This window comes from Hemitrygon akajei, unplaced genomic scaffold, assembly GCF_048418815.1.
Source record: "Hemitrygon akajei unplaced genomic scaffold, sHemAka1.3 Scf000090, whole genome shotgun sequence".
In the NCBI taxonomy this organism is placed as follows: Eukaryota; Metazoa; Chordata; class Chondrichthyes; order Myliobatiformes; family Dasyatidae; genus Hemitrygon; species Hemitrygon akajei.
In genome coordinates this window covers 2,880,861-2,893,610 of record NW_027331976.1, presented here as the reverse complement: position 1 = coordinate 2,893,610, position 12,750 = coordinate 2,880,861, and the positions used below count along the sequence as shown (strand labels likewise).

The 12,750-nt window shown below is 48.4% G+C and overlaps 1 non-coding gene across 1 annotated transcript; it reads right to left on the bottom strand.

Annotated features, from left to right (window-relative positions):
- Positions 1-10,387: 10,387 nt before the first annotated feature.
- On the bottom strand, positions 10,388-10,460 carry trnak-uuu (transfer RNA lysine (anticodon UUU)). Its single transcript has one exon. It is a non-coding gene; the product is annotated as a tRNA-Lys (tRNA).
- Positions 10,461-12,750: the final 2,290 nt, after the last annotated feature.

The following is a 12,750-nucleotide window of genomic DNA, read 5'->3' as shown; positions in this document are numbered from 1 at the left end:
CGTTGGAGTAATTTAGTTGGGAAATGGTCTGTCTGTGATATGGTCCTCACGCCGGCACGTAGGAGTAATTTAGTTGGGAAATGGTCTGTCTGGGATACGGTCCTCACGCCGGCACATGGGAGTAATTTAGTTGGGAAATGCTCTGTCTGGGATACGGTCCTCACTCCGGCACATGGGAGTAATTTAGTTTGGAAATGGTCTGTCTGGGATACGGTCCTCACGCCGGCACGTGGGAGTAATTTAGTTGGGAAATTGTCTGTCTGGGATATGGTCCTAACGCCGGCACATGGGAGTAATTTAGTTGGGAAATGGTCTGTCTGGGATATGGTCCTCACGCCGGCACGTGGGAGTAATTTAGTTGGGAAATGGTCTGACTGGGATATGGTCCTCACGCCGGCACGTAGGGGTAATTTAGTTGGGAAATGGTCTGTCTGGGATATGGTCCTCACGCCGGCACGTGGGAGTAATTTAGTTTGGAAATGCTCTGTCTGGGATACGGTCCTCACTCCGGCACATGGGAGTAATTTAATTTGGAAATGGTCTGTCTGGGATATGGTCCTCACGCCGGCACGTGGGAGTAATTTAGCTGGGAAATGCTCTGTCTGGGATATGGTCCTCACGCCGGCATATGGGAGTAATTTAGTTGGGAAATGGTCTGTCTGGGATATGGTCCTCACGCCGGCACGTGGGAGCAATTTAGTTGGGAAATGCTCTGTCTGGGATACGGTCCTCACTCCGGCACATGGGAGTAATTTAGTTTGCAAATGGTCTGTCTGGGATACGGTCCTCACGCCGGCACGTGGGAGTAATTTAGTTGGGAAATGGTCTGTCTGGGATATGGTCCTCACTCCGGCACATGGGAGTAATTTAGTTGGGAAATGGTCTGTCTGGGATATGGTCCTCACGCCGGCACATGGGAGTAATTTAGTTGGGAAATGGTCTGTCTGGGATATGGTCCTCACGCCGGCACGTGGGAGTAATTTAGTTGGGAAATGGTCTGTCCGGGATATGGTCCTCACTCCGGCACGTGGGAGTAATTTAGTTTGGAAATGGTCTGTCTGGGATATGGTGCTCAAACCGGCACATGGGAGTAATTTAGTTGGAAAATGATCTGTCTGGGATATGGTCCTCACGCCGGCACATGGGAGTAACTTAGTTGGGAAATGTTCTGTCTGGGATACGGTCCTCACGCCGGCACGTGGGAGTAATTTAGTTGGGAAATGGTCTGTCTGTGATATGGTCCTCACGCTGGCACATGGGAGTAATTTAGTTGGGAAATGGTCTGTCTGGGATACGGTCCTCACGCCGGCACATGGGAGTAATTTAGTTGGGAAATGGTCTGTCTGGGATATGGTCCTCACGCCGGCACATGGGAGTAATTTAGTTGGGAAATGGTCTGTCTGGGATATGGTCCTCACGCCGGCACATGGGAGTAATTTAGTTGGGAAATTGTCTGTCTGGGATATGTTCCTCACGCCGGCACATGGGAGTAATTTAGTTGGGAAATGGTCTGTCTGGGATATGGTCCTCACGCCGGCACATGGGAGTAATTTAGTTGGGAAATGGTCTGTCGGGGATATGGTCCTCACGCCGGCACATGGGAGTAATTTAGTTGGGAAATGGTCTGTCTGGGATATGGATCTCACGCCGGCACATGGGAGTAATTTAGTTGGGAAATGATCTGTCTGGGATATGGTCCTCACGCCGGCACATGGGAGTAATTTAGTTGGGAAATGGTCTGTCTGGGATATGGATCTCACGCCGGCACATGGGAGTAATTTAGTTGGGAAATGGTCTGTCTGGGATACGGTCCTCACGCCGGCACGTTGGAGTAATTTAGTTGGGAAATGGTCTGTCTGTGATATGGTCCTCACGCCGGCACGTAGGAGTAATTTAGTTGGGAAATGGTCTGTCTGGGATACGGTCCTCACGCCGGCACATGGGAGTAATTTAGTTGGGAAATGCTCTGTCTGGGATACGGTCCTCACTCCGGCACATGGGAGTAATTTAGTTTGGAAATGGTCTGTCTGGGATACGGTCCTCACGCCGGCACGTGGGAGTAATTTAGTTGGGAAATTGTCTGTCTGGGATATGGTCCTAACGCCGGCACATGGGAGTAATTTAGTTGGGAAATGGTCTGTCTGGGATATGGTCCTCACGCCGGCACGTGGGAGTAATTTAGTTGGGAAATGGTCTGACTGGGATATGGTCCTCACGCCGGCACGTAGGGGTAATTTAGTTGGGAAATGGTCTGTCTGGGATATGGTCCTCACGCCGGCACGTGGGAGTAATTTAGTTTGGAAATGCTCTGTCTGGGATACGGTCCTCACTCCGGCACATGGGAGTAATTTAATTTGGAAATGGTCTGTCTGGGATATGGTCCTCACGCCGGCACGTGGGAGTAATTTAGCTGGGAAATGCTCTGTCTGGGATATGGTCCTCACGCCGGCATATGGGAGTAATTTAGTTGGGAAATGGTCTGTCTGGGATATGGTCCTCACGCCGGCACGTGGGAGCAATTTAGTTGGGAAATGCTCTGTCTGGGATACGGTCCTCACTCCGGCACATGGGAGTAATTTAGTTTGCAAATGGTCTGTCTGGGATACGGTCCTCACGCCGGCACGTGGGAGTAATTTAGTTGGGAAATGGTCTGTCTGGGATATGGTCCTCACTCCGGCACATGGGAGTAATTTAGTTGGGAAATGGTCTGTCTGGGATATGGTCCTCACGCCGGCACATGGGAGTAATTTAGTTGGGAAATGGTCTGTCTGGGATATGGTCCTCACGCCGGCACGTGGGAGTAATTTAGTTGGGAAATGGTCTGTCCGGGATATGGTCCTCACTCCGGCACGTGGGAGTAATTTAGTTTGGAAATGGTCTGTCTGGGATATGGTGCTCAAACCGGCACATGGGAGTAATTTAGTTGGAAAATGATCTGTCTGGGATATGGTCCTCACGCCGGCACATGGGAGTAACTTAGTTGGGAAATGTTCTGTCTGGGATACGGTCCTCACGCCGGCACGTGGGAGTAATTTAGTTGGGAAATGGTCTGTCTGTGATATGGTCCTCACGCTGGCACATGGGAGTAATTTAGTTGGGAAATGGTCTGTCTGGGATACGGTCCTCACGCCGGCACATGGGAGTAATTTAGTTGGGAAATGGTCTGTCTGGGATATGGTCCTCACGCCGGCACATGGGAGTAATTTAGTTGGGAAATGGTCTGTCTGGGATATGGTCCTCACGCCGGCACATGGGAGTAATTTAGTTGGGAAATTGTCTGTCTGGGATATGTTCCTCACGCCGGCACATGGGAGTAATTTAGTTGGGAAATGGTCTGTCTGGGATATGGTCCTCACGCCGGCACATGGGAGTAATTTAGTTGGGAAATGGTCTGTCGGGGATATGGTCCTCACGCCGGCACATGGGAGTAATTTAGTTGGGAAATGGTCTGTCTGGGATATGGATCTCACGCCGGCACATGGGAGTAATTTAGTTGGGAAATGATCTGTCTGGGATACGGTCTTCACGCCGGCACATGGGAGTAATTTATTTGGGAAATGGTCTGTCTGGGATATGGATCTCATGCCGGCACATGGGAGTAATTTAGTTGGGAAATGATCTGTCTGGGATACGGTCTTCACGCCGGCACGTGGGAGTAATTTAGTTGGGAAATGGTCTGTCTGGGATATGGTCCTCATGCCGGCACACGGGAGTAATTTAGTTGGGAAATGGTCTTTCTGGGATATGGTCCTCACGCCGGCACGTGGGAGTAATTTAGTTGGGAAATGGTCTGTCTGGGATATGGTCCTCACGCCGGCACGTGGGAGTAATTTAGTTGGGAAATGGTCTGTCTGGGATATGGTCCTCACTCCGGCACACGGGAGTAATTTAGTTGGGAAATGGTCTGTCTGGGATATGGTGCTCACGCCGGCACGTGGGAGTAATTTAGTTGGGAAATGGTCTGTCTGGGATATGGTCCTCACGCCGGCACATGGGAGTAATTTAGTTGGGAAATGGTCTGTCTGTGATACGGTTCTCACTCCGGCACGTGGGAGTAATTTATTTGGGAAATGGTCTGTCTGGGATACGGTCCTCACTCCGGAACGTGGGAGTAATTTAGTTGGGAAATGGTCTGTCTGGGATACGGTCCTCACGCCGGCACGTGGGAGTAATTTAGTTGGGAAATGGTCTGTCTAGGATATGGTCCTCACGCCGGCACGTAGGAGTAATTTAGTTGGGAAATGGTCTGTCTGGGATATGGTCCTCACGCCGGCACGTGGGAGTAATTTAGTTGGGAAATGCTCTGTCTGGGATACGGTCCTCACTCCGGCACATGGGAGTAATTTAGTTTGGAAATGGTCTGTCTGGGATATGGTCCTCACGCCGGCACGTGGGAGTAATTTAGCTGGGAAATGCTCTGTCTGGGATATGGTCCTCACGCCGGCTCATGGGAGTAATTTAGTTGGGAAATGGTCTGTCTGGGATATGGTCCTCACGCCGGCACGTGGGAGTAATTTTGTTGGGAAATGGTCTGTCTGTGATATGGTCCTCACGCCGGCACGTAGGAGTAATTTAGTTGGGAAATGGTCTGTCTGGGATACGGTCCTCACGCCGGCACATGGGAGTAATTTAGTTGGGAAATGCTCTGTCTGGGATACGGTCCTCACTCCGGCACATGGGAGTAATTTAGTTTGGAAATGGTCTGTCTGGGATACGGTCCTCACGCCGGCACGTGGGAGTAATTTAGTTGGGAAATTGTCTGTCTGGGATATGGTCCTAACGCCGGCACATGGGAGTAATTTAGTTGGGAAATGGTCTGTCTGGGATATGGTCTTCACGCCGGCACGTAGGAGTAATTTAGTTGGGAAATGATCTGTCTGGGATATGGTCCTCACGCCGGCACGTGGGAGTAATTTATTTGGGAAATGCTCTGTCTGGGATACGGTCCTCACTCCGGCACATGGGAGTAATTTAGTTTGGAAATGGTCTGTCTGGGATACGATCCTCACGCCGGCACGTGGGAGTAATTTAGTTGGGAAATGGTCTGTCTGGGATATGGTCCTCACTCCGGCACATGGGAGTAATTTAGTTGGGAAATGGTCTGTCTGGGATATGGTCCTCACGCCGGCACATGGGAGTAATTTAGTTGGGAAATGGTCTGTCTGGGATATGGTCCTCACGCCGGCACGTGGGAGTAATTTAGTTGGGAAATGGTCTGTCTGGGATATGGTCCTCACTCCGGCACGTGGGAGTAATTTAGTTGGGAAATGGTCTGTCTGGGATATGGTCCTCACGCTGGCACATGGGAGTAATTTAGTTGGGAAATGGTCTGTCTGGGATATGGTCCTCAAACCGGCACATGGGAGTAATTTAGTTGGAAAATGATCTGTCTGGGATATGGTCCTCACGCCGGCACATGGGAGTAATTTAGTTGGGAAATGTTCTGTCTGGGATACGGTCCTCACGCCGGCACGTGGGAGTAATTTAGTTGGGAAATGGTCTGTCTGTGATACGGTCCTCACGCTGGCACATGGGAGTAATTTAGTTGGGAAATGGTCTGTCTGGGATACGGTCCTCACGCCGGCACATGGGAGTAATTTAGTTGGGAAATGGTCTGTCTGGGATATGGTCCTCACGCCGGCACATGGGAGTAATTTAGTTGGGAAATGGTCTGTCTGGGATATGGTCCTCACGCCGGCACATGGGAGCAATTTAGTTGGGAAATTGTCTGTCTGGGATATGGTCCTCACGCCGGCACATGGGAGTAATTTAGTTGGGAAATGGTCTGTCTGGGATATGGTCCTCACGCCGGCACATGGGAGTAATTTAGTTGGGAAATGGTCTGTCGGGGATATGGTCCTCACGCCGGCACATGGGAGTAATTTAGTTGGGAAATGGTCTGTCTGGGATATGGATCTCACGCCGGCACATGGGAGTAATTTAGTTGGGAAATGATCTGTCTGGGATATGGATCTCATGCCGGCACATGGGAGTAATTTAGTTGGGAAATGATCTGTCTGGGATATGGATCTCATGCCGGCACACGGGAGTAATTTAGTTGGGAAATGGTCTGTCTGGGATACGGTCTTCACGCCGGCACGTGGGAGTAATTTAGTTGGGAAATGGTCTGTCTGGGATATGGTCCTCACGCCGGCACATGGGAGTAATTTAGTTGGGAAATGGTCTGTCTGGGATATGGTCCTCACGCCGGCACATGGGAGTAATTTAGTTGGGAAATGGTCTGTCTGGGATATGGTCCTCACGCCGGCACATGGGAGTAATTTAGTTGGGAAATGGTCTGTCTGGGATATGGTTCTCACGCCGGCACATGGGAGTAATTTAGTTGGGAAATGGTCTGTCTGGGATATGGTCCTCACGCCGGCATATGGGAGTAATTTAGTTGGGAAATGATCTGTCTGGGATATGGTCCTCACGCCGGCACGTGGGAGTAATTTAGTTGGGAAATGGTCTGTCTGGGATATGGTCCTCACGCCGGCACGTGGGAGTAATTTAGTTGGGAAATGGTCTGTCTGGGATATGGTCCTCACTCCGGCACACGGGAGTAATTTAGTTGGGAAATGGTCTGTCTGGGATATGGTCCTCACGCCGGCACGTGGGAGTAATTTAGTTGGGAAATGGTCTGTCTGGGATATGGTCCTCACGCCGGCACGTGGGAGTAATTTAGTTGGGAAATGGTCTGTCTGGGATATGGTCCTCACGCCGGCACGTGGGAGTAATTTAGTTGGGAAATGGTCTGTCTGGGATATGGTCCTCACGCCGGCACGTGGGAGTAATTTAGTTGGGAAATGGTCTGTCTGGGATATGGTCCTCACTCCGGCACACGGGAGTAATTTTGTTGGGAAATGGTCTGTCTGGGATATGGTGCTCACGCCGGCACGTGGGTGTAATTTAGTTGGGAAATGGTCTGTCTGGGATATGGTCCTCACTCCGGCACACGGGAGTAATTTAGTTGGGAAATGGTCTGTCTGGGATATGGTCCTCACACCGGCACGTGGGAGTAATTTAGTTGGGAAATGGTCTGTCTGGGATATGGTCCTCACGCCGGCACGTGGGAGTAATTTAGTTGGGAAATGGTCTGTCTGGGATATGGTCCTCACGCCGGCACGTGGGAGTAATTTAGTTGGGAAATGGTCTGTCTGGGATATGGTCCTCACTCCGGCACACGGGAGTAATTTAGTTGGGAAATGGTCTGTCTGGGATATGGTGCTCACGCCGGCACGTGGGTGTAATTTAGTTGGGAAATGGTCTGTCTGGGATATGGTCCTCACGCCGGCACATGGGAGTAATTTAGTTGGGAAATGGTCTGTCTGTGATACGGTCCTCACTCCGGCACATGGGAGTAATTTAGTTGGGAAATGGTCTGTCTGGGATACGGTTCTCACTCCGGCACGTGGGAGTAATTTATTTGGGAAATGGTCTGTCTGGGATACGGTCCTCACGCCGGCACATGGGAGTAATTTAGTTGGGAAATGGTCTGACTGGGATACGGTCCTCACGCCGGCACATGGGAGTAATTTAGTTGGGAAATGGTCTGTCTGGGATATGGTCCACACGCCGGCACATGGGAGTAATTTAGTTGGGAAATGGTCTGTCTGGGGGTAGTGGGCTGATCTATTTTGTGGATATTTCACAGCTCCTGTGTATCAGATTCATGTGGCACAGCCCAGTACCCATTCTGTGTACATACTGTGTCCTGTCCCTCCCTCCCTTCCTCATACCTACTGCCCATGTCAGTTACAAACCATATAACAATTACAGCATGGAAACAGGCCTTCTCGGCCCTTCTAATCCGTGCCAAACACTTACTCTCACTTTGTCTCACTGACGTGCTCTCAGCCCATAACCCTCCATTCTTTTCATGTCCATATACCTATCCAATTTTACTTTAAATGACAATATCGAACCTGCCTCTACCACTTCTACTGGAAGCTCATTCCGCACAGCTGCCACTCTGAGCAAAGTAATTCCCCCTCATGTTACCCCTAAACTTTTGCCCCCTAACTCTCAACTCATGTCCTCTTGTGTGAATGTCCCCTACTCCCAATGGAAAAAGCCTATCCACGTCAACTCTATCTATCCCCCTCATAATTTTAAATACCTCTATCAAGTCCCCCCTCAACCTTCTACGCTCCAAAGAATAAAGTCCTGACTTGTTCAACCTTTCTCTGTAACTTAGGTGCAGAAACCCAGGTAACATTCTAGTAAATCTTTCTGTGCTCTCTCTATTTTGCTGACATCTTTCCTATAATTCGGTGACCAGAACTGTACACAATACTCCAAATTTGGCCTTACCAATGCCTTGTACAATTTCAACATTACATCCCAACTCCTATACTCGATGCTCTAATTTATAAAGGCCAACATACCAAACGCTTTCTTCACCACCCTATCCACATGAGATTCCACCTTTAGGGAACTATGCACCATTATCCCTAGATCACTCTGTTCTACTGCATTCCTCAATACCCTACCATTTACCATGTATGTCCTATTTTGATAACTCCTAACAAAATGTAGCTCCTCACACTTCTCAGCATTAAACTCCATCTGCCATCTTCCAGCCCACTCTTCTAACTGGCCTAAATCTCTCTGCAAGCTTTGAAAACCTACTTCATTATCCACAACGCCTACTATCTTGGTATCATCTGCATACTTACTAATCCAAATTACCACGCCATCATCCAGATCATTAATGTATATGACAAACAACAATGGACCCAGTACAGATTCCTGAGGCACAGCACTAGTCACTGGCCTCCAACCTGACAAACAGTTATCCACCACTACTCTCTGGCATCTCCCATCCAGCCACTGTTGAATCCATTTTACTACTACAATATTAATACCTAACGATTGAACCTTCCTAACTAACCTTCCGTGCGGAACCTTGTCAAAGGCCTTACTGAAGTCCAAATAGACAACATCCACTGCTTTACCCTCGTCAACCTTCCTAGTAACCTCTTCAAAAAATTCAATAAAATTTGTCAATCATGACCTTCCATGCATAAATCCATGTTCACTGTTCCTAATCAGGCCCTGTCTACCCAGATAATTATATATACCATCTCTAAGAATACTTTCCATTAATTTACCCACCACTGACGTCAAACTTACAGGCCTATAATTGCTAGGTTTACTCTTAGAAACATTTTTAAACAGTGGAACAACATGAGCAATACGCCAATCCTCTGGCAGCATCCCCATTTCTAATGACATTTGAAATATTTCTATCAGAGCCCCTGCTATTTCTACACTAAATTCCCTCAAGGTCCTAGAGAATATCCTGCCAGGACCCGGAGACTTATCCACTTTTATATTCCTTAAAAGTGCCAGTACTTCCTCTTCTTTAATCATCATAGTTTCCATAACTTCCCTACTTGTTTCCCTTACCTTACACAATTCAATATCCTTCCCCTTAGTGAATACCGAAGAAAAGGAATTGTTCAATATCTCCCCCATCTCTTTTGGCTCCACACATAGCTGTCCACTCTGATTCTCTGAGGACCAATTTTATTCCTCACTATCCTTTTGCTATTAATATAACTGTAGAAACTCTTAGGTTTTATTTTCACCTTACTTGTCAAAACAACCTCTTATCTTCTTTTAGCTTTTCTAATTTTTTCTTAAGATTCTTTTTACATTCTTTATTTTCCTCGAGCACCTCGTTTACTCCATGCTGCCTATATTTCTTGTAGATTTCTCTCTTTTTCTCTGGTCACGTACACCCAACCACAAGAACATCCCACCAAGACTTTATAAGTGCTTGGGACACTGAACTTCATCAGTCAGCGTACAGAGTGTGGATTTGGGAAGTGATGTTACAGCTATATAAGATATTTGGAGGTTGAGATAGGGTGGGTCCATGCAGGCTCTACCCCTCCTCCTCTTGCTGATTTAGACTAGATCTAGGTATCACGGGTTGCGGGTGAACGGTGAAATGTGTAATAGAAACACGAGCCCAAATTCATTTCTCGGGGTGGTGCGAGTGTTGATCAAGTTGTCACATTGAAGGGACGTTTGTGTAGGTACATGGGTGAAAGCGGTTTGGGGAACAATGGTTCGTGGGCAGATGAAGGGGCGAGACAGAAAACCAGAGAGTGTCGAATTGGTAGAACTGTTGCCTCAGTCGGGTGCGGAAGCAAAGTTATACGTCATATTTAAAGCAGAGTTTAATAGGCTACTGATTAGTGAAGGTGTCAAAGGTTACGGGCAGTGGGCAGGAAAATGGGATTCAGAAGGGAAAATAAAACATCCATGATGAAATTGCGGAGCAGATTCAATGGGCCGAATTCGAAGTGGTAAAGCTGTATGTCATGGGATGGAACTGAATGCGATGATGAGGAGACAACCTGCGATATAAAGCGAGCGCCTGAACAGGGACTTGAGTCCCGGAACCTCAGATTAAAAGTCTAATGCTCTACCGACTGAGCCACCCAGGCTCTGTTATACTGGAACCAATTATACTGGAAACACACACACACACACACACACACACACACACACACACACACACACACACACACACACACACACACACACACACACACACACACACACACACACACACACACACACACACAATCACTACACCCCACGTCCACACAGGAATCTCTCTCGAATGTTTCTGAATTTCAATTTTCTTTCTCCGATCCATTTCCAACATTTTTAGACTCCATGAGTTTCATTGCAAAGGTCAAGAGAATTATCCTTCGCTGAAACATGCCAAGCATCAAACTGGTCTGTCAGGGTCTGGGATCCAGGCCCGTTGTGCAGGAAGAAGAGATGGCTGCGGTAAATTGAATGACAAAGGGAGTGAGTTCGGGAGATGCGACAGGCAGGGGCGGAACAGGGAGCGAGAAGGTCTGATGGACGAAGCTGTTTTTATATAACCGTATAACAATTACAGCACGGAAACAGGCCATCTCGGCCCTTCTAGTCCGTGCCGACACTTGCACTCACCTAGTCCAAGTGACCCGCACTCTGCCCATAACCCTCCATTCCTTTCCTGTCCTTATAACTATCAAATTTTACTTTAAATGACAATACCGAACCTGCCTTTACCACTTCTACTGGAAGCTCATTCCACACAGCTACCACTCTCTGAGTAAAGAAAGACCAATTTTATCCCTCACTATCCTTTTGTTATTAGTATAACTGTAGAAACCCATCGGATTTACTTTCACCTTACTTGTCAAAACAACCTCGTATCTTCTTTTAGCTTTTCTAATTTCTTTCTTAAGATTCTTTTTACATTCTTTATTTTCCTCGAGCGCCTCATTTACACCATGCTGCCTATATTTATTATAGATATCTCGCTTTATCCGAACCAAGTTTCCAATATCCCTTGAAAACCATGGCTCTCTCAAACTTTTAACCTTTCCTTTCAATCTAACAGGAACATAAAGATTCTGTACCCTCAAAATTTCACCTTTAAATGACCTCCATTTCTCTATTACATCCTTCCCATAAAACAATTGAAGGAAAATAATTCTACCTTTTCTTACCATATTGGTTGGCAGTCCATCCCATGGTGCATTTAATTGGGCCAAAATAATTGGTCACTATGTGTTCCAATTAACAGAAATCCACTGAATATTCAGAGTGCATTTTAAATACTCAATTTGAAGATAATTAAAAAAAAACTAGTATACTGTCATCAATGCTATAACAAGAGATTTTATAGATGCTGGAAATCTAAAACAACAGAGTTCTGGAGGAACTCAGCAAGCGAGGCAGCATCTATGGAAAGGAATAAACAAGTAAAACTTTGAGCCAGGACCCTTCATTAGAACCGGACACACAAGATTCTGCAGACGCAGAAAATCTATGAAAAATGGGGGAGAAACTCAGCAGGTCAGGTGAGGTCAGGTCTGGAAAGGACGGGGGGAGAAACTGAAATAAGAAAGTGGGGGGAAGAGAATCAACACAGGCTGGGAGGTGATAGGTGGAGCCAGGCGAGGGGGAGGGTAAGTGAGTGGGAGGGTGAAGTGAGAAGCTGGGAGGTGATAGGTGGAGCCAGGCGAGGGGGAGGGTAAGTGAGTGGGAGGGTGAAGTGAGAAGCTGGGAGGTGATAGGTGGAGCCAGGCGAGGGGGAGGGTAAGTGAGTGGGAGGGTGAAGTGAGAAGCTGGGAGGTGATAGGTGGAGCCAGGCGAGGGGGAGGGTAAGTGAGTGGGAGGGTGAAGTGAGAATCGGGGAGGTGATAGGTGGAGCCAGGCGAGGGGGAGGGTAAGTGAGTGGGAGGGTGAAGTGAGAATCGGGGAGGTGATAGGTGGAGCCAGGCGAGGGGGAGGGTAAGTGAGTGGGAGGGTGAAGTGAGAATCGGGGAGGTGATAGGTGGAGCCAGGCGAGGGGGAGGGTAAGTGAGTGGGAGGGTGAAGTGAAAAGCTGGGAGGTGATGTGGAGCCAGGCGAGGGGGAAGGTAAGTGAGTGGGAGGGTGAAGTGAGAAGCTGGCAGGTGATAGGTGGAGCCAGGCGAGGGGGAAGTTAAGTGAGAAGCTGGGAGGTGATAGGTGGAGTCAGGTGAGGGGGAGGTTAAGTGAGTGGGAGGGTGAAGTGAGAAGCTGGGAGGTGATAGGTGGAGTCAGGCGCTGGGGAGGTAAGTGAGTGGGAGGGTGGAGTGAGAAGCTGGGAGGTGATAGGTGGAGCCAGGCGAGGGGGAGGGTAAGTGAGTGGGAGGGTGAAGTGAGAAGCTGGGAGATGATAGGTGGAGCCAGGTGAGGGGGAAGGTA